The sequence below is a fragment of the Prunus avium genome, chromosome 8, assembly GCF_965620075.1.
Source record: "Prunus avium chromosome 8, drPruAviu1.hap1.1, whole genome shotgun sequence".
Lineage (NCBI taxonomy): Eukaryota > Viridiplantae > Streptophyta > Magnoliopsida > Rosales > Rosaceae > Prunus > Prunus avium.
Window position 1 is genome coordinate 9,949,401 of NC_142291.1, and position 20,947 is coordinate 9,970,347.

The 20,947-nt window shown below is 41.2% G+C and overlaps 8 non-coding genes across 8 annotated transcripts; 1 reads left to right on the forward strand and 7 right to left on the reverse strand.

Annotated features, from left to right (window-relative positions):
* Nucleotides 1–985: 985 nt before the first annotated feature.
* Nucleotides 986–1,092, forward strand: LOC148291545 (small nucleolar RNA R71). Its single transcript, XR_015827188.1, has one exon. It is a non-coding gene; the product is annotated as a small nucleolar RNA R71 (small nucleolar RNA).
* Nucleotides 1,093–4,363: 3,271 nt separating this feature from the next.
* Nucleotides 4,364–4,482, reverse strand: LOC148291546 (5S ribosomal RNA). The gene has a single exon (XR_015826850.1). It is a non-coding gene; the product is annotated as a 5S ribosomal RNA (ribosomal RNA).
* Nucleotides 4,483–5,234: 752 nt separating this feature from the next.
* LOC148291547 (5S ribosomal RNA) lies at nt 5,235–5,353 on the reverse strand. The gene has a single exon (XR_015827303.1). It is a non-coding gene; the product is annotated as a 5S ribosomal RNA (ribosomal RNA).
* Nucleotides 5,354–6,105: 752 nt separating this feature from the next.
* Nucleotides 6,106–6,224, reverse strand: LOC148291548 (5S ribosomal RNA). The gene has a single exon (XR_015827304.1). It is a non-coding gene; the product is annotated as a 5S ribosomal RNA (ribosomal RNA).
* Nucleotides 6,225–16,132: 9,908 nt separating this feature from the next.
* LOC148291549 (5S ribosomal RNA) lies at nt 16,133–16,251 on the reverse strand. The gene has a single exon (XR_015826917.1). It is a non-coding gene; the product is annotated as a 5S ribosomal RNA (ribosomal RNA).
* Nucleotides 16,252–18,645: 2,394 nt separating this feature from the next.
* LOC148291550 (5S ribosomal RNA) lies at nt 18,646–18,764 on the reverse strand. The gene has a single exon (XR_015827305.1). It is a non-coding gene; the product is annotated as a 5S ribosomal RNA (ribosomal RNA).
* Nucleotides 18,765–19,517: 753 nt separating this feature from the next.
* LOC148291551 (5S ribosomal RNA) lies at nt 19,518–19,636 on the reverse strand. The gene has a single exon (XR_015826795.1). It is a non-coding gene; the product is annotated as a 5S ribosomal RNA (ribosomal RNA).
* Nucleotides 19,637–20,390: 754 nt separating this feature from the next.
* LOC148291552 (5S ribosomal RNA) lies at nt 20,391–20,509 on the reverse strand. The gene has a single exon (XR_015827640.1). It is a non-coding gene; the product is annotated as a 5S ribosomal RNA (ribosomal RNA).
* Nucleotides 20,510–20,947: the final 438 nt, after the last annotated feature.

A 20,947-nucleotide genomic window follows, 5' to 3' on the forward strand; every position in this document is an offset into this window, starting at 1 on the left:
TTTCTTAAGACGGCCTGGAAATGGAATCTGTGGAACATATGGAGCGGGTGGCACGTATCTATCTTCTTGAAGATGTGGTGGCACAAATTTGTCATCCCTTTTATGCAATTGGAATTGATCGGATTTCTGAGAATCTGATTTGGCCTTAGGAGCAGATTGAGAAGTTTTGAGTTGTTCTCCTTCCGTGGCCATGGTCTCCTCCTCTTCATTTTCTACAATCACAACATCATTTGAAAGATTAGAATCATCTTTATTATCAATGATCTTACCTGATCTGAGCACATGAATTGCCTTGGCTTCTGGGTTCTTTGGATTGATCTCAGTTTGGCTTGGCCATTTCCCAGGCACTCTTTGAGTTATTTCAGCAGCTATTTGGCCTAATTGGACTTCCAATTTGGAGATGGCAGCTTGTGTAGTTTGCTGAAAATTGGATTGGTTGATTGCCATCTGCTTCACTATATCTTCCAATGATGATGATGATTGTTGTGGCCTTTGGAATGAAGGGGGATTTGCTTGATTCTGGGTATTTCTCCATGAAAAGTTTGGATGATTCCTCCAACCTGGATTATAACTTTGAGAGTATGGATCATTTCTTGGACCTTGGTTGTAGGAATTTACCAACTTAGCTTGCTCTTGCACAAATTCTGGATATCCAGCCCCAAGTGGACAAGCTGTGGTAGCATGGTCATGAGATTCACAAATGCTACACACTTCCTTCGGAGGGCTTCTTGAGTTTAATGCAAGAAGAGCATCTAGCTTTTGTTCCAGTTTTGAAATCTGCACACTAGAAGCATCATTAGAACCACTAATAACACGTTTACCTCTTGTATCCGTATGTTGGGTCTCCATTGCTATCTCCTCAAAGAGTTCGTACGTTTCTTCTGGAGTTTTGGTTTTAAAAGAACCACCTGCAAAATTGGTGACTATATTATGACTAGAAGGGGTTAGTCCTTTATAAAACATACGCATTTGAAGCTTCAATGGAATCCCATGATGAGGACATTGGTTGAGCAACCCATTGAATTTCTCCCATGCTTCACAAAACGATTCATCATCTTGCTGTGCAAATAACAAGATCTTGTCCCTAAGCATGTCGGTCTTTTGCGTGGAGAAGTATTTTTCTAGGAACTTCTTTTGAATGGCAGACCATGTAGTGAGTGAACCAGGCTTCAAAGAATTCAACCAATACTTCGCCTTATCCTTTAAAGTGTATGGAAACACTCTCATTCGAAGTTGATCTTCTGTCACACCTGTCAAGGGAAAAGAACTCACAACATTAAAAATATCCTTTATATGAGTCAATGGATCTTCATTAGGTAAACCATAAAAGGAAGGCAGCATATTAAGATGAGAAGATTTAAGCTCATAATTTCGAGCTACAGTGGGCAGCAAAATGCTTGAAGGAGATGCTGGAATTGTTGGGATATCAAGTTCTCCCATGAACTCAATGGCAGCCATCATTTCTTCTTCTTCTTGGTCTGAACTTGCTTCCGAATTTGAAAGTGAAGAACCGGGAAGTTCAGTGTGGAGAGCAAGACTTGTAAATGTAGCAAGAGCTTGCTCTTTTGCAGTTGACAACTCCCTTTCTAGACGATTTTGAATTTCAGAGGTCACTCGTCTGGGTTGCAATGATGGTCCTGCGTTCAAAGATCTAGAACATTGGAACGAAGACCTCACTTGTTCAAGTAATGGATTTTTAGACATAAACTTCCTGAAACAGAAAATTAGATTAATTAGAAACACTAAAAAGAATAGGGTAACCTTGGGCACATAACCAGGGAAGAACTTTCGTTCAGTCCCCGGCAACGGCGCCAAAATTTGTTGTTAATATTATGTTAACTCGCAATTGTACGGGGCAATTAGTAGTATAGCAAGACAAGTACGAGGTCGTACCCACGAAGACTGAGAAGTTAAAACTAGTTATGTACTTAGATTACCAAATTCAAGAAAGTAGGAGGTTATGTCTAAAACAGAATTTAAAACAAGAGTGGTTGTGATTGTTGAACAAAAGAAGCAAAATGAAATTGCAAACAAAAACAAGTAAACAAATGTAACAAAGAGTGGTTTTAAGAGTTGGAAAACAGATTTTGAGACTAGGGCATTCGAATCACCATAACAATTCAATTCTGGGTTATAAAGATTCAAGTAACAAGTCTAATTCAGATTCAAAGATTGATTCTAGCTAAAGTATGATTAGGCCATGGTGTTTGGTCCTAACCTTGTGTTCCTAATTCCCTAATTTGATCATTTGTTGTCTAACCTAAAATTAAGCATTAGGAACCCATTAAGCATAGAAGAACATTTTAAACAACCAAGTATGTATCTAATCCCTGTTGTCGAATGTCCATACATACTCTTCCTATTCATAGTTCAATTCGAATTAAAGCATGGTGTATACTCTTAATTCAAACCAAGATAGTTAACAAACAAGTTCTAATGGTGATCAATCATTCAAACAAGCATGTTAACTTATAAGCATAATGAATAAGAACATGAATCATGAATCAAACTTGAAACTCCAAACTTATAAACCTAGAATATTCATGTTAGGTTACATCGAAGCCCTAGTTATGGATTTAGCTACTCATAATGGAAAAGAGACTTGAACAGAAATGAGAAAACATAATGAATACAATAAGAGTAGAAAAACCCTTTTTCTGAAGTTCTTGTGGTGTCCAAGGCTTCTCCAAGTGCTTCTCCACTTCTAATGCTTCTCCAAGAGCTTCCCCACTTCTAGAAAGATGTATGAAGGATATGGAGGTGATTTGGGATGAGTTTGAGTGAGTGGTGATGGCTAAGGAAGATGAAATTCGTAGGGAAATGGAAGAGAGGTTTGCTGGAGTTGTTTTGGTGATTGTTGGAGTGTTTGGGATTTTGAGAGTGTTTGAGGATGGTTGGAGTGAATTGTGGGGGTTGTGAATCTCAGGATTTGTTGTGTCTTGAATGTGGAATGGATGTGGTATTTATAGGGAGAGGGGAGTGACAAATCTGAATTCAATATGGCTAATGCATACAACACTTGCATTATAAAAGATGAATTGGTTGATGCACTTCACTAATGCATACAACACTTGCATTATAAAATCTGAATTGGTTGATGCACTTCACTAATAGATCCCACCAGCAGCCCTAGCTCATCTTCATGTCACCATGACCAAGCTTCCAACCAGAAATGATAGCTCATACCTAGCTCACCATGACCAAGCATCCAACCAGCACATGCTGAGGTCAGCATAACCAGCAACTTCAAGGGCTTACAACTTGGGCTTCTCTTAATCAAATTAGGACTTTAAGCACTCGAAATTGAAGTTCAGAATGTCTTCTTTCCATCCATATTTCATTTGGGCCAATTCAAGGTCGGAGGAGGAAGTTAAGGCCAAAACAAATTGCTAACTCATTTTGCGCGCTGATAAAATCCATCCTGAGCATGGCTCTGTGTTTGCTAGGTAACAGACTCCATATTTATCCAATGGGGCTGAATTTTGGATATGTTATAGTACATACCCATTGGAACAACTTTCATGAAGAATGCTGCCTCATCCGAGCTGTGTAGGTTGCTGAAACAAAGCTTGCAATATGACCTACGGAACTGGACTGGCAGGGGGCTGTAGCCAAAATGAGTTTCTTCCATTCATCCAAATTAGGCCTTAACATGCTTGAATTGCATGAATTATGCTCTCTTGCTCTATTGGCCTACAAAACACACAAAGGGAGGGAAATAACTTAGAATTATAGGAACTAAGCAAAAGAAGTAAGTAAATTGGGCATGTATATGTATGAAATTATGAGCTTAACAGCCTACCTTACGATAATTGAACCAAAACAAAAAAACTGACAACGTTAAGAACAACCCTAATAATTTCGGCAGTGGGCGTCGAGTCCTGCTGTTTTTTCGCTTTCGTTCGTTTGCGGTGCCCGGTTAATTGGAGACGAGCTCCACGGGGTGATGTAGGACAGATGGCGTAAGTTATTGGAGAGGAGCTGGACCGACGCGCGTGCAACGGCAAATCGGGCAAACCGCTGATCTGGGCTCCGACCTCAGAATTGGGCCCACGAACCGTCGATTCGAAGGCAACGGCGTCGCGAGTAAAACTCGTTGCGTTGCCATGAGTCGTGGGCTTTTTCGGGCATCCGACGTCGTTTACTAGCCCGAAATCCAGTTTTTGAAGTTTTTGGTAACTGTGTTATTTTCCTATTTTAATTCCTTCGTTAATCCTAGGCTTTCTAGGAGTATTTAATCATAGTGTGCCCCGATTGTCACGCTGCGCCAAGGGGTCGTGATAAAACAAAGACATCCAGATGAATAAGATGACGGAAAGCAAACGCCCACGACAATTGAAACGTCAACAAGGCAAAAAAAGAAGGGATGCAACACGAGGACTTCCCAGGAGGTCACCCATCCTAGTACTACTCTCGCCCAAACTCGCTTAACTTCGGAGTTCTGATGGGATCCGGTGCATGTGCGTTGGTATGATCGCATCCGTTAGCTTATAACGCCTAAAAGTATATAAGCCACGTTTGAGCCATGCCATATGACCATGGGTTGGCTATCCAACGCCCCCCGCATGAAATGGCATGGCCTGTCAAGCCTTGTCGTCGCCACCCCTACCATGTGTCGCGCGCAGGCCTGCCGAACTGCCGGTTCCGATCGGCTGTTGGGCCTACCTTACGAAAATTGAACCAAAAACAAAAAACAAAAAAACTGACAACGTTAAGAACAACCCCAATAATTTCGGCAGTGGGCGTCGAGTCCTGTTGTTTTTTCGCTTTCGTTCGTTTGCGGTGCCCGGTTAATTGGAGAGGAGCTCCACGGCGTGATGTAGGACAGATGGCGTAAGTTATTGGAGAGGAGCTGGACCGACGCGCGTGCAACGGCAAATCGGGCAAACCGCTGATCTGGGCTCCGACCTCAGAATTGGGCCCACGAACCGTCGATTCGAAGGCAACGGCGTCGCGAGTAAAACTCATTGCGTTGCCATGAGTCGTGGGCTTTTTCGGGCATCCGACGTCGTTTACTAGCCCGAAATCCAGTTTTTGAAGTTTTTGGTAACTGTGTTATTTTCCTATTTTAATTCCTTCGTTAATCCTAGTCTTTCTAGGAGTATTTAATCATAGTGTGCCCCGATTGTCACGCTGCGCCAAGGGGTCGTGATAAAACAAAGACATCCAGATGAATAAGATGACGGAAAGCAAACGCCCACGACAATTGAAACGTCAACAAGGCAAAAAAAGAAGGGATGCAACACGAGGACTTCCCAGGAGGTCACCCATCCTAGTACTACTCTCGCCCAAACTCGCTTAACTTCGGAGTTCTGATGGGATCCGGTGCATGTGAGTTGGTATGATCGCATCCGTTAGCTTATAACGCCTAAAAGTATATAAGCCACGTTTGAGCCATGCCATATGACCATGGGTTGGCTATCCAACGCCCCCCGCATGAAATGGCATGGCCTGTCAAGCCTTGTCGTCGCCACCCCTACCATGTGTCGCGCGCAGGCCTGCCGAACTGCCGGTTCCGATCGGCTGTGGGGCCTACCTTACGAAAATTGAACCAAAAAAAAAAAAAAAAAAAACTGACAACGTTAAGAACAACCCCAATAATTTCGGCAGTGGGCGTCGAGTCCTGTTGTTTTTTCGCTTTCGTTCGTTTGCGGTGCCCGGTTAATTGGAGAGGAGCTCCACGGCGTGATGTAGGACAGATGGCGTAAGTTATTGGAGAGGAGCTGGACCGACGCGCGTGCAACGGCAAATCGGGCAAACCGCTGATCTGGGCTCCGACCTCAGAATTGGGCCCACGAACCGTCGATTCGAAGGCAGCGGCGTCGCGAGTAGAACTCATCGCGTTGCCATGAGTCGTGGGCTTTTTCGGGCATCCGATGTCGTTTACTAGCCCGAAATCCAGTTTTTGAAGTTTTTGGTAACTGTGTTATTTTCCTATTTTAATTCCTTCGTTAATCCTAGGCTTTCTAGGAGTATTTAATCATAGTGTGCCCCGATTGTCACGCTGCGCCAAGGGGTCGTGATAAAACAAAGACATCCAGATGAATAAGATGACGGAAAGCAAACGCCCACGACAATTGAAACGTCAACAAGGCAAAAAAAGAAGGGATGCAACACGAGGACTTCCCAGGAGGTCACCCATCCTAGTACTACTCTCGCCCAAACTCGCTTAACTTCGGAGTTCTGATGGGATCCGGTGCATGTGAGTTGGTATGATCGCATCCGTTAGCTTATAACGCCTAAAAGTATATAAGCCACGTTTGAGCCATGCCATATGACCATGGGTTGGCTATCCAACGCCCCCCGCATGAAATGGCCTGGCCTGTCAAGCCTTGTCGTCGCCACCCCTACCATGTGTCGCGCGCAGGCCTGCCGAACTGCCGGTTCCGATCGGCTGTGGGGCCTACCTTACGATAATTGAACCAAAAAAAAAAAAAAAAAAAAACTGACAACGTTAAGAACAACCCCAATAATTTCGGCAGTGGGCGTCGAGTCCTGTTGTTTTTTCGCTTTCGTTCGTTTGCGGTGCCCGGTTAATTGGAGAGGAGCTCCACGGGGTGATGTAGGACAGATGGCGTAAGTTATTGGAGAGGAGCTGGACCGACGCGCGTGCAACGGCAAATCGGGCAAACCGCTGATCTGGGCTCCGACCTCAGAATTGGGCCCACGAACCGTCAATTCGAAGGCAACGGCGTCGCGAGTAAAACTCATTGCGTTGCCATGAGTCGTGGGCTTTTTCGGGCATCCGCCGTCGTTTACTAGCCCGAAATCCAGTTTTTGAAGTTTTTGGTAACTGTGTTATTTTCCTATTTTAATTCCTTCGTTAATCCTAGGCTTTCTAGGAGTATTTAATCATAGTGTGCCCCGATTGTCACGCTGCGTGATCGGTTCATAATTGTATATCATTTTGTACCCTTCTAGCTTATGATTTGTTTATATTTTTGAGTTAAACTTGTACTTTTAATCCTTTTTGTGTTTATCTTTCAGCTTTAGGGAACAATGATGGCTTTGGATAGGAAATGATGCAATCCATGCATGTTAAAGCCTGATTTGGATAAAGGGAAGAAGAGCTTAAAGACAAACTCATTTTGGCTACAGCCCCCTGCCAGTCCAGTTCCGTAGGTCATATTGCAAGCTTTGTTTCAGCAACCTACATAGCTCGAATGAGGCCACATTCTTCATGAAAGTTGTTCCAATGGGTGTGTACTATAACATACCCAAAATTCAGCCCCATTGGATAAATATGGAGTCTGTTACCTAGCAAACACAGAACCATGCTCAGGATGGATCTTATCAGCGCGGAAAATGAGTTAGCAATTTGTTTCGGCCTTAACTTCTTCCTCCGACCTTGGATTGGCCCAAATAACATATGGCTGGAAAGAAGACATTCTGAACTTCAATTTCGAGTGCTTAAAGTCCTAATTTGATTAAGAGAAGCCCAAGTTGTAAGCCCTTGAAGTTGCTGGTCATGCTGACCTCAGCATGTGCTGGTTGGATGCTTGGTCATGGTGAGCTAGGTATGAGCTATCATTTCTGGTTGGAAGCTTGGTCATGGTGACATGAAGATGAGCTAGGGCTGCTGGTGGGATCTATTGGTGAAGTGCATCAACCAATTCAAGATTTTCTAATACAAGTGCATCACCCAATTTAGATTTTCTAATTCAAGTGCATCAACCATTTCAGATTTTATAAAACAAGTGTTGTATGCATTAGCCATACTTAATTCAGATTTTCAGCTTCCTTAGGCCTATATATAGTGAGGTTTCCCAAGTTTGTAATCACACCCCAAGGGGGGGAGCTCTCAAACACTTCTCTAGAGCTCCCTTCCCTTCTCTCCCTCAAATTCTCTTAGTTTCTCTTTCTAGTTTTCAATTGTTGTAATGAAATCTTTTGTGTTGAAATTTTCCTTAAGTTTTTCTTAGTTCCACTTTAGTTTTCATTATGTAAATTCTTTTCTTTAGTTTCAAGTTTGATTAGTTTCCAAGTTTCAATTATGGTTCATGTTCTTATTCATTATGCTTATAAGTTAATATTCTAGTTTGAATGATTGATCACCATTTAGGCTTGCATGTTAGCTATCTTGGTTTGAATTAAGAGTATACACCATGCTTTAATTCGAATTGAACTATGAATAGGAAGAGTATGTATGGACATTCGACAACAGGGATTAGATACATGCTTGGTTGTTTAAATTGTTCTTCTATGCTTAATGGGTTCCTAATGCTTAATTTTAGGTTAGACAACAAATGATCAAATTAGGGAATTAGGAACACAAGGTTATGACCAAACACCATGGCTTAATCATACTTTAGCTAGAATCAATCCGTTAATCTAATTGAACTTGGGAACTTATCTACTTGAGTTAGTTATTTTCTTTCTTTCTTGTTTTATTTATTTCCTTTCTTTTTTCGTTTCTGTTTTGTGTAGGGAAAATGAATTGGGTCATTCAATCACCAATCCTCTTGGGATCGACCTCGCACTTACATACGCTATACTACCGAACGGCTCGTGCACTTGCGAGTATCACAAGTTGAGGATGCAACTGAATCCATTTTGGTGCAGCTGTATCTACACAACAAGTTTTTGGCGCCGTTGCCGGGGATTGGTAACATTGTTTGATTCTATTTGGCTTTCCTACATTATTTTTTTTTCTTAACTGGACAATTTCTTGTTTTAAAGTTAATGACGTTAATGGACAAGTTATGTTTGTAGTCCAACAGAAAAGGACAATTGCCCAACAAGCAAGAGAACTGGGTTTAAGTCCCAGCTTACACAACCCATTGGTGCTTGTTGCTTTGAAGCATGGAATTGGATGTGTGTTGATTTTCCTTTTCATTTTAGTTTTTATTTCCTCATCCTTTTAATTCTATTTCAAGTTTTCTATGTTTGTTTTAGCAATTTATTATAGCTCAATAATAAATGGAGAGAGATGGCAACCTCAATCATAAGAATGGGAAGTGTGGAGCAGTGGGAGAAGTCGCGACCTCCAAGTGCATCACGCTCGACCTAATCGCTTCAAGGGGGAGCATTTCAATCCTTTCTCTTCTTTGAATTCTGTTTATTTCCGTAGTTGTTTTTACCTTTTGGTCCGCGTTGAGTTCTTTGTTTTTCTATGCTGAATCCAACCATATAAAGAACGTAAAATTTGGACTTACGGTTGGAAAGTTATAGCCTAAAAACTGAACAGAGGTCGAAGCTGAAAAACATAGAAACGAATCTGTCCAAATGGTGATAAACGGGTGATAGAAAGTGCTGTTTGTTTTTTTTTTCTTTGGTTTCTTGGTTTGTTTCCTTTTGTACAACAATTTATGTTGTTTGTTTGAATTTGTTTACAGTACTTAGTTCATTTTTGTTTGTGGTTTGTTGTTTCATTTTATCTTAATGTGTTTTTGTTTCTTATCTTAAAATTTTTTTTTAAAAAAAAAAAATATTTTTCATATGAGCCGACTTATGGTAACCCCAGTGAGCACTTCCGTTAATACAGTGTCTAGGAGTTCTTTAGGCGACACCTTCGGTGTCTAAGAAGTTTGGGTTTTAAGCGGGACCATTGTGACCCCTCCAACCTTCCCGGATCCCCTGGTTGTGTTTTCTGAGGCCCTTAACTGGTCATCCGTGAGTTGCTTGTATATTCGTGTGTTTTTAAATTAAGTTTTCTTTATTTTCTTTGTTTTCTTTTCTGTTGAGTCTTTGTTTTTGTTTTGTTTCTGTTTTTGTTTTGTTATGTTAGTTTATTTATTTACGTGGTATGGTTAGTTAGTTTATTTCTGAGTGTTAAAACAATTTTTTTTAATTTCAAACATTGCATAAAAAAAAAAAAAAAAACACAAAAACAAAAAAAAAACAAAAATAAAAACAATAAAAATAAAAAAAACAACATCATCATCTTCTTCATCATCTTCTTCATCTTCTTCATCTCCATCATCATCATGGCTTGCCTCTATTTTCTCGCACTTGTAGAATCTGTAGCAGCTCCACATGGTCCTCATTTTTTCTTTGCAGTGCTTCCACGTGCTGATTGGCACAGTAGAGCCGCTTCTGCAAGTCCGCCACCATAGCCTTCAAGGAAGCTATTTCCTCGCTCATCGCGGCACACTCCCTTGTCCTCGCCAGTAATCGCATGCCCAAATTGGTAGCAGAGACCGCGTGGAGCACAGTTAAATTGTGGGACTCCTCTACCGCTGCCTTATCAGACCTCTGTGCCACATGCAGATGATCTGTTGGAGTGAGCTTGCTGCTAATCATGCCTCCTAGCAGCACTGCTTTGTTCGACAGTACCTCAGAAAAGTTCGGTATTGCCTCAGCAAAGTTTGAGGCCGTGCCGTGATGATATGAAGAGTTTGGAAAGACAGTGTTTGGAGGAGCCCTTGTCTGGGCATTCGGTGGTGCAAGTGAGAGCTCAAGGTTGAGATCATCAAGGTGAGTGCATGAGGATGCCATTTTTTTTTTGTTTCTGAATTTTTTGATGTTTTTCCTTGAGTTTGCAGGAAGAAATGCTGGGTATCATCCGCTTGCAGAGGTGTGGTTTAAATAGACATACGCTGATGAGAGAGAGCCAACACCATTTCGGATTTCCCGGGCATGCTCGACCTAATCGCTTCAAGGGGGAGCACCTTTACTTTCACTTTACTTTTCTTTTTTCCGTGTTTTCTGGTGTTTTATGTTTTTGCCCGTTACTTTCATTTTCTAGAGCTTTGTGTTTTTGCTTTTCCCTTTCGGCTGTCATCTTTATTTTATTTTAGTTAGGGAACTGTGCTTTCTTTTCCGTTTTCTTTTTCCTTCTGCAACTTTACTTCCGAAAAAAAAAAATAACGAAAATACAAAAACAACAAAATAAAATAAAAACAACAAAAATGCAGTAGGAAATCATTTCTTCTCAGTGCTTGGTGTCTCGACCATTGGAGCTTTGAGTTTGGCCCTCTGGCTGTCCTCTTCCTGGGCTTCACGCACAGCTTCTTGGGGCTCATCACTTGAGCTCCCAAAGATCGCAATCTTAGCTTGAGCGTAACTACTCTCGCGATCTGCTTGTTTGCGTTTACCCGGTCGGTCTAGGTCCTCCAGTTGTTTTCGCATGTCGCGAGAGTACAACTCTACCATTTTTGATAGGTTTTTATTCTCGTCCCGCAATACTTCTAGCTGGTGTCGATTCACCTCCACTATCCTTGACCTCTCCCTTTTCAAGATTTTTATAGCAGTCTGACACTCCTCAACCATACTTCGCTCCGCCGCCAACTGACCTTTCAGCACCTCTACCTCATGGGACTTCGCAAGTAGGCGATGACCCAAACTTGCGACTGTTGCCGTACTCTGCACGCTCAGTGCCAGGGCATCGCTCACGACCCGGTTGTCATCCCTTGTCCCCAGAACACGTATATCTTTAGGAGTCACTAAATTTCTAGCCACTCCAATGGCAACATCGTTGTCCAGGAGTATTGAGTCAGTTACTGTCACAGGCCCCCGTGCGGAAGCAAAGTAGGGCATCCATACTGGTGCCGCTGCTTGGCCTCGTGTCTGAGTCGGTGGAGCTAGGTTGAGATCCAACGAAAATGGGTAGTTAGAGGCCATTTGATTTCTCACTCTCTTTTCTTCTTTCTTTCTTTTCTCTTTTGTGTGTTTATGAGTTTGTGTTTTTTTTTACCCTTTTTTTTTACCTTTTATAGACTTAGTCTGCTAAACCCTAGCCGCTGCGGTTCTGAGTTCTGTGCGGCCCTTACGGCTTATCTCTATATGTCGCCGCACCCGTTTCCCAACCCCCTTAATTGCATTTTCACCTTTCACCACCTTCTAGTGAAAAAGTCGTCCCGCTTCACCCAAGAAGCCAATAATTCTGGCTTGGGGGATGTGACAGCTGCTTCTGCGCGCCGACACGTCCCTCACCCCTTTCACCCGTGACTTCCCAGGAACCAAGGCATCAGGGACCACACACTTTCTTTTCAGAAATCCCGCCTTCGCGCTCCCAATTCAAGTTTCATTTTATTTAAAAAAAAATAAAAAATAAAAAATAAAAACATGTGGGCTTTAGATTTCATTGTGGGTTGGGTTTTCACCGTTGTTAGGTTTCAAGGTGGTTTAACTTTCTTTTGGGTTGGGCTTTCAATTGTTTGGGTTTTGGTTTGCGTAAGACTGTCTGTTTAGGGCTTACTGTTTTGTCTGTTTAGGGCTTTCTGTTTCGAGTGTTTTACTGTTTCTTTTTTTGTTTGTTTTGTAATTTTTATTTTTGTAACTATTTTTTTTTTTTGTGTTTTTTTTTTTTTGTGGTTTATATTTACTTTAGTACCTTTCATTTCTTGTTATGACATTGCTTGTTCCTAATTTTTAAACATTGAGGACAATGTTCATTTCTAGGTTTGGGGGTATTGGAGTTTAGCATGTAAAATTGGTTTTTCCTTAATTTAATTTAATTTTTTTTATTTGCTTGTTTTTATTTTTATTTTATTTTGTTTGAGTCTTGCTTTTATTTTTATTTTTATTTTTATTTTATTCACTTTCCGAACACATTTGATGAGATTGTGATAAATGTTTGCATGACTTAAATGAAAATTGAATTTTATTTATTTATAATTTATTTTATTTATTTATATTTATTTATTTATTTATTTATTTATTATTAATTTTTATTGTAAAAAAAAATTAAAAGCAACCCTTAAAATTTAAATTAAAATGAATAAATAATTTTGGCATCGTTCTAGCATTATATGTTTGAAACCTTCTTTGCACTTGCCATTTGTTTCCTAATTTTCCAATTAAAGGATTTGCATGATCTAAAGAATTGTATGAAGCATAAATTAGACTTATATAACCATATAATGTGAGCTTTTTGAGCCTTGTGCTTCATTTCATGAGTGTTATACACATACTCTTATTTTCTTGTCATCAAAGTTGTTGTTTGATCTCATTATTCATTGATTTGGTTGAACACTTAAAAGTCATTCATTCTTATGCAATTTGATTTCATGACATTTAAGAAATGATATTAAGGCCCTCTTTGGATCGCTTGTGCCTTTCAAGCTAACCTTATGCATGCTTAAGCATGATTTTCCATTGTTTACCATTTTGAGCCTACATGTAAACCTTTTCTTTCATTTTACCAATTATATTTCCTCGCCTTAGCCTGAAAAACAAATATTTACCTTTCTAAGGAATTCATGAGCTCTAATTCGGATATGTTTTTCATACTAAGTTTGGGAAGGGGTGTTACATTTCGAAGAAAAAAAAAATTAATTGGTGAAAGAAAAGAGAAAAATTGTGATTAAGTGGTGGTTGAATGAAATTTCATTTTTGGGTTTCATTTTTGGGCCTTCAAAATAAATTGGTGTTTGTTCAATTCAAGGAAAGGAGTATGAATCAATGTAAATGAAGGTATAAGGAGTTTTGATCATGTAAAAGAAAAAAAAATCTAATCGTGATGATTCGAAGTCTTGTAAACAATTATTTTATGCTCTTATATTTTGAGTTTCTTGGACTTTGTTTTACCCATACCCTTCATTTCTTACTCACCTTACACCCTTGGCCCCATTACAACCTATGCTAAAGACCTAAATTGATCTTAAATGTCATGTGGTTGAATTGCATTTATTTTTCTACTTTTAAGTGTTTGACATCCTTCTTGAGATCATATTAATGCAAGTTCTTCATCTTTCTATTGCGAGTTAAGTACCTTATGGTTTAACTCTAATCTCATGTTTATAACTGAGTGTTGCATTGTAGCCCTCTTCCGAGTGATTCATTTATGAGAGGACAATTTTGGTGAGATTTGAAGTTGAATTTGTGCTTTGTATGATTTTTGAAATTATGTGGAAACTAAGATTGGAGAATTTGTTGCATTTGGCTATCACACTATACACTTTGAGCATGTTGTGTTTTGAACTTTGCCACCTTGTAAATAATGTCTAAAATTGAGTTTTTATTGTTAAAACTTTTGAGTCATGTGCATGAGTCATTTCTCTTCAAAAAATGTTCGGAAAGATTGTTTTGAGTTCTTTTTATTTTTGTAATTGTTTTTGTTTTTGTTTTTGTTTTTGTTAATGTAATTTTATTTATTTTGTTTTTTGTGTTTTGTTTAAGAACTAACAATTTTTTTTATTTTTTATTCTATTAAGTTTTCTAACCATTTTATTTTGTAGAGTTAGAAAAACGTTTGTGGGTATCGTATCTGTTAAACCCTCAGGAGACACAACTCCTCCTACTAGGGATGCCTAGAGGTTTAAAGGCTTGTTGCATACGCTCAATGCAATCGAGTTACCTACGAAAGTGGTCTAGTTAACTTCTTGTTTTGTTTTTAACTTTGTTTTGTGTTGTTTTGCTCGAGGACTAGCAAAATCTAGGTTTGGGGGTATTTGATCGGTTCATAATTGTATATCATTTTGTACCCTTCTAGCTTATGATTTGGTTATATTTTTGAGTTAAACTTGTACTTTTAATCCTTTTTGTGTTTATCTTTCAGCTTTAGGGAACAATGATGGCTTTGGATAGGAAATGATGCAATCCATGCATGTTAAAGCCTGATTTGGATAAAGGGAAGAAGAGCTTAAAGACAAACTCATTTTGGCTACAGCCCCCTGCCAGTCCAGTTCCGTAGGTCATATTGCAAGCTTTGTTTCAGTAACCTACATAGCTCGAATGAGGCCACATTCTTCATGAAAGTTGTTCCAATGGGTGTGTACTATAACATACCCAATATTCAGCCCCATTGGATAAATATGGAGTCTGTTACCTAGCAAACACAGAACCATGCTCAGGATGGATCTTATCAGCGCGAAAAATGAGTTAGCAATTTGTTTCGGCCTTAACTTCTTCCTCCGACCTTGGATTGGCCCAAATAACATATGGCTGGAAAGAAGACATTCTGAACTTCAATTTCGAGTGCTTAAAGTCCTAATTTGATTAAGAGAAGCCCAAGTTGTAAGCCCTTGAAGTTGCTGGTCATGCTGACCTCAGCATGTGCTGGTTGGATGCTTGGTCATGGTGAGCTAGGTATGAGCTATCATTTCTGGTTGGAAGCTTGGTCATGGTGACATGAAGATGAGCTAGGGCTGCTGGTGGGATCTATTGGTGAAGTGCATCAACCAATTCAAGATTTTCTAATACAAGTGCATCACCCAATTTAGATTTTCTAATTCAAGTGCATCAACCATTTCAGATTTTATAAAACAAGTGTTGTATGCATTAGCCATACTTAATTCAGATTTTCAGCTTCCTTAGGCCTATATATAGTGAGGTTTCCCAAGCTTGTAATCACACCCCAAGGGGGGGAGCTCTCAAACACTTCTCTAGAGCTCCCTTCCCTTCTCTCCCTCAAATTCTCTTAGTTTCTCTTTCTAGTTTTCAATTGTTGTAATGAAATCTTTTGTGTTGAAATTTTCCTTAAGTTTTTCTTAGTTCCACTTTACTTTTCATTATGTAAATTCTTTTCTTTAGTTTCAAGTTTGATTAGTTTTCAAGTTTCAATTATGGTTCATGTTCTTATTCATTATGCTTATAAGTTAATATTCTAGTTTGAATGATTGATCACCATTTAGGCTTGCATGTTAGCTATCTTGGTTTGAATTAAGAGTATACACCATGCTTTAATTCGAATTGAACTATGAATAGGAAGAGTATGTATGGACATTCGACAACAGGGATTAGATACATGCTTGGTTGTTTAAATTGTTCTTCTATGCTTAATGGGTTCCTAATGCTTAATTTTAGGTTAGACAACAAATGATCAAATTAGGGAATTAGGAACACAAGGTTATGACCAAACACCATGGCTTAATCATACTTTAGCTAGAATCAATCCGTTAATCTAATTGAACTTGGGAACTTATCTACTTGAGTTAGTTATTTTCTTTCTTTCTTGTTTTATTTATTTCCTTTCTTTTTTCGTTTCTGTTTTGTGTAGGGAAAATGAATTGGGTCATTCAATCACCAATCCTCGTGGGATCGACCTCGCACTTACATACGCTATACTACCGAACGGCTCGTGCACTTGCGAGTATCACAAGTTGAGGATGCAACTGAATCCATTTTGGTGCAGCTGTATCTACACAACACTGCGCCAAGGGGTCGTGATAAAACAAAGACATCCAGATGAATAAGATGACGGAAAGCAAACGCCCACGACAATTGAAACGTCAACAAGGCAAAAAAAGAAGGGATGCAACACGAGGACTTCCCAGGAGGTCACCCATCCTAGTACTACTCTCGCCCAAACTGGCTTAACTTCGGAGTTCTGATGGGATCCGGTGCATGTGAGTTGGTATGATCGCATCCGTTAGCTTATAACGCCTAAAAGTATATAAGCCACGTTTGAGCCATGCCATATGACCATGGGTTGGCTATCCAACGCCCCCCGCATGAAATGGCATGACCTGTCAAGCCTTGTCGTCGCCACCCCTACCATGTGTCGCGCGCAGGCCTGCCGAACTGCAGGTTCCGATCGGCTGTGGGGCCTACCTTACGATAATTGAACCAAAACAAAAAAAACAAAAAAACTGACAACGCTAAGAACAACCCCAATAATTTCGGCAGTGGGCGTCGAGTCCTGTTGTTTTTTCGCTTTCGTTCGTTTGCGGTGCCCGGTTAATTGGAGAGGAGCTCCACGGGGTGATGTAGGACAGATGGCGTAAGTTTTTGGAGAGGAGCTGGACCGACGCGCGTGCAACGGCAAATCGGGCAAACCGCTGATCTGGGCTCCGACCTCAGAATTGGCCCCACGAACCGACGATTCAAAGGCAACGGCGTCGCGAGTAAAACTCATTGCGTTGCTGTTGTGTAGATTTCAGCTGCACCAAAATGGATTAAGCTGCATCCTCAACTTGTGATACTCGCAAGTGCACGAGCCGTTCGGTAGTATAGCGTATGTAAGTGCAAGGTCGATCCCACGAGGATTGGTGATTGAATGATCCAATTCATTTTCCCTACACAAAACAGAAATGAAAAATAAAGGAAAAAATAAAACAAGGAAAGAAGAAATAACTAACTCAAGCAGATAAGTTCCCAAGTTCAATTAGATTAATGGATTGATTCTAGCTAAAGTATGATTAAGCCATGGTGTGTGGTCATAACCTTGTGTTCCTAATTCCCTAATTTGATCATTTGTTGTCTAACCTAAAATTAAGCATTAGGAACCCATTAAGCATAGAAGAACAATTTAAACAACCAAGTATGTATCTAATCCCTGTTGTCGAATGTCCATACATACTCTTCCTATTCATAGTTCAATTCGAATTAAAGCATGGTGTATACTCTTAATTCAAACCAAGATAGCTAACATGCAAGCCTAAATGGTGATCAATCATTCAAACTAGCGTATTAACTTATAAGCATAATGAATAAGAACAAAAACCATAATTGAAACTTGGAAACTAATTAAACTTGAATACTTAAGAAAGAATGTACATTACAAGAAAAATAAATTACAACTAAGAAAACATTAAAGAAAGCTAGAATTGAGAACTAGAAAGCAAAACTAAGAGAATTTGAGGGAGAGAAGGGAAGGGAGCTCTAGAGAAGTGTTTGAGAGCTCCCCCCCCTTGGGGTGTGTTTACAAGCTTGGGAAACCTCACTATATATAGGCCTAAGGAAGCTGAAAATCTGAATTAAGTATGGCTAATGCATACAACACTTTGTTTTATAAAATCTGAAATGGTTGATGCACTTCACTAATGCATACAACACTTCCATTATAAAATCTGAAATGGTTGATGCACTTCACTAATAAATCCCACCAGCAGCCCTAGCTCATCTTCATGTCACCATGACCAAGCTTCCAACCAGAAATAATAGCTCATCCTGAGGTCAGCATGACCAGCAACTTCAAGGGCTTACGAATTGGGCTTCCCTTAAGCAAATTAAGACTTTAAGCACTCAAACTTGAAGTTCAGAATGTCTTCTTTCCAGCCATATATCATTTGGGCCAATCCAAGGTCGGAGGAGGAAGTTAAGGCCAAAACAAATTGCTAACTCATTTAGCGCGCTGATAAAATCCATCCTGAGCATGGCTCTGTGTTTGCTAGGTAACAGACTCCATATTTATCCAATGGGGCTGAATTTTGGATATGTTATATTACACACCCATTGGAACAACTTTCATGAAGAATGTGGCCTCATCCGAGCTATGTAGGTTGCTGAAACAAAGCTTGCAATATGACCTACGAAACTGGGCTGGCAGGGGACTGTAGCCAAAATTGAGTTTGTCTTTAAGCTCTTCATCCATTCATCCAAATTAGGCCCTAACATGCATGGATTGCATCATTTACTATCCAAAGCCATCATTATTACCTAAAGCTCAATGAACTGAAAGATAAACACAAAAAGGATTAAAAGCACAAGTTTAACTCAAAAACATAACCAAATCAAAAGCTAGAAGGGTACAAAATGATATACAATTATGAACCGATCAGTTGCCATGAGTCGTGGGCTTTTTCGGGCATCCGACGTCGTTTACTAGCCCGAAATCCAGTTTTTGAGGTTTTTGGTAACTGTGTTATTTTCCTATTTTAATTCCTTCGTTAATCCTAGGCTTTCTAGGAGTATTTAATCATAGTGTGCCCCGATTGTCACGCTGCACCACGGGGTCGTGATAAAACAAAGACATCCAGATGAATAAGATGACGGAATGCAAACGCCCACGACAATTGAAACGTCAACAAGGCAAAAAAAGAAGGGATGCAACACGAGGACTTCCCAGGAGGTCACCCATCCTAGTACTACTCTCGCCCAAACTCGCTTAACTTCGGAGTTCTGATGGGATCCGGTGCATGTGAGTTGGTATGATCGCATCCGTTAGCTTATAACTCCTAAAAGTATATAACCCACGTTTGAGCCATGCCATATGACCATGGGTTGGCTATCCAACGCCCCCCGCATGAAATGGCATGGCCTGTCAGGCCTTGTCGTCGCCACCCCTACCATGTGTCGCGCGCAGGCCTGCCGAACTGCCGGTTCCGATCGGCTGTGGGGCCTACCTTACGATAATTGAACCAAAACAAAAAAAACAAAAAAACTGACAACGTTAAGAACAACCCCAATAATTTCGGCAGTGGGCGTCGAGTCCTGTTGTTTTTTCGCTTTCGTTCGTTTGCGGTGCCCGGTTAATTGGAGACGAGCTCCACGGGGTGATGTAGGACAGATGGCGTAAGTTATTGGAGAGGAGCTGGACCGACGCGCGTGCAACGGCAAATCGGGCAAACCGCTGATCTGGGCTCCGACCTCAGAATTGGGCCCACGAACCGTCGATTCGAAGGCAACGGCGTCGCGAGTAAAACTCATTGCGTTGCCAGGAGTCGTGGGCTTTTTCGGGCATCCGACGTCGTTTACTAGCCCGAAATCCAGTTTTTGAAGTTTTTGGTAACTGTGTTATTTTCCTATTTTAATTCCTTCGTTAATCCTAGGCTTTCTAGGAGTATTTAATCATAGTGTGCCCCGATTGTCACGCTGCGCCACGGGGTCGTGATAAAACAAAGACATCCAGATGAATAAGATGACGGAAAGCAAACGCCCACGACAATTGAAACGTCAACAAGGCAAAAAAAGAAGGGATGCAACACGAGGACTTCCCAGGAGGTCACCCATCCTAGTACTACTCTCGCCCAAACTCGCTTAACTTCGGAGTTCTGATGGGATCCAGTGCATGTGAGTTGGTATGATCGCATCCGTTAGCTTATAACGCCTAAAAGTATATAAGCCACGTTTGAGGCATGCCATATGACCATGGGCTGGCTATCCAACGCCCCCCGCATGAAATGGCATGGCCTGTCAGGCCTTGTCGTCGCCACCCCTACCATGTGTCGCGCGCAGGCCTGCCGAACTGCCGGTTCCGATCGGCTGTGGGGCTTACCTTACGATAATTGAACCAAAACAAAAAAAAACAAAAAAACTGACAACGTTAAGAACAACCCCAATAATTTCGGCAGTGGGCGTCGAGTCCTGTTGTTTTTTCGCTTTCGTTCGTTTGCGGTGCCCGGTTAATTGGAGACGAGCTCCACGGGGTGATGTAGGACAGATGGCGTAAGTTATTGGAGAGGAGCTGGACCGACGCGCGTGCAACGGAAAATCGGGCGAACTGCTGATCTGGGCTCCGACCTCAGAATTGGGCCCACGAACCGTCGATTCGAAGGCAACGGCGTCGCGAGTAAAACTCATTGCGTCGCCATGAGTCGTGGGCTTTTTCGGGCATCCGACGTCGTTTACTAGCCCGAAATCCAGTTTTTGAAGTTTTTGGTAACTGTGTTATTTTCCTATTTTAATTCCTTCGTTAATCCTAGGCTTTCTAGGAGTATTTAATCATAGTGTGCCCCGATTGTCACGCTGCGCCACGGGGTCGTGATAAAACAAAGACATCCAGATGAATAAGATGACGGAAAGCAAACGCCCACGACAATTGAAACGTCAACAAGGCAAAAAAAGAAGGGATGCAACACGAGGACTTCCCAGGAGGTCACCCATCCTGGTACTACTCTCGCCCAAACTCGCTTAACTTCGGAGTTCTGATGGGATCCGGTGCATGTGAGTTGGTATGATCGCATCCGTTAGCTTATAACTCCTAAAAGTATATAACCCACGTTTGAGCCATGCCATATGACCATGGGTTGGCTATCCAACGCCCCCCGCATGAAATGGCATGGCCTGTCAGGCCTTGTCGTCGCCACCCCTACCATGTGTCGCGCGCAGGCCTGCCGAACTGCCGGTTCCGATCGGCTGTGGGGCTTACCTTACGATAATTGAACCAAAACAAAAAAAAACAAAAAAACTGACAACGTTAAGAACAACCCCAATAATTTCGGCAGTGGGCGTCGAGTCCTGTTGTTTTTTCGCTTTCGTTCGTTTGCGGTGCCCGGTTAATTGGAGACGAGCTCCACGGGGTGATGTAGGACAGATGGCGTAAGTTATTGGAGAGGAGCTGGACCGACGCGCGTGCAACGGCAAATCGGGCGAACTGCTGATCTGGGCTCCGACCTCAGAATTG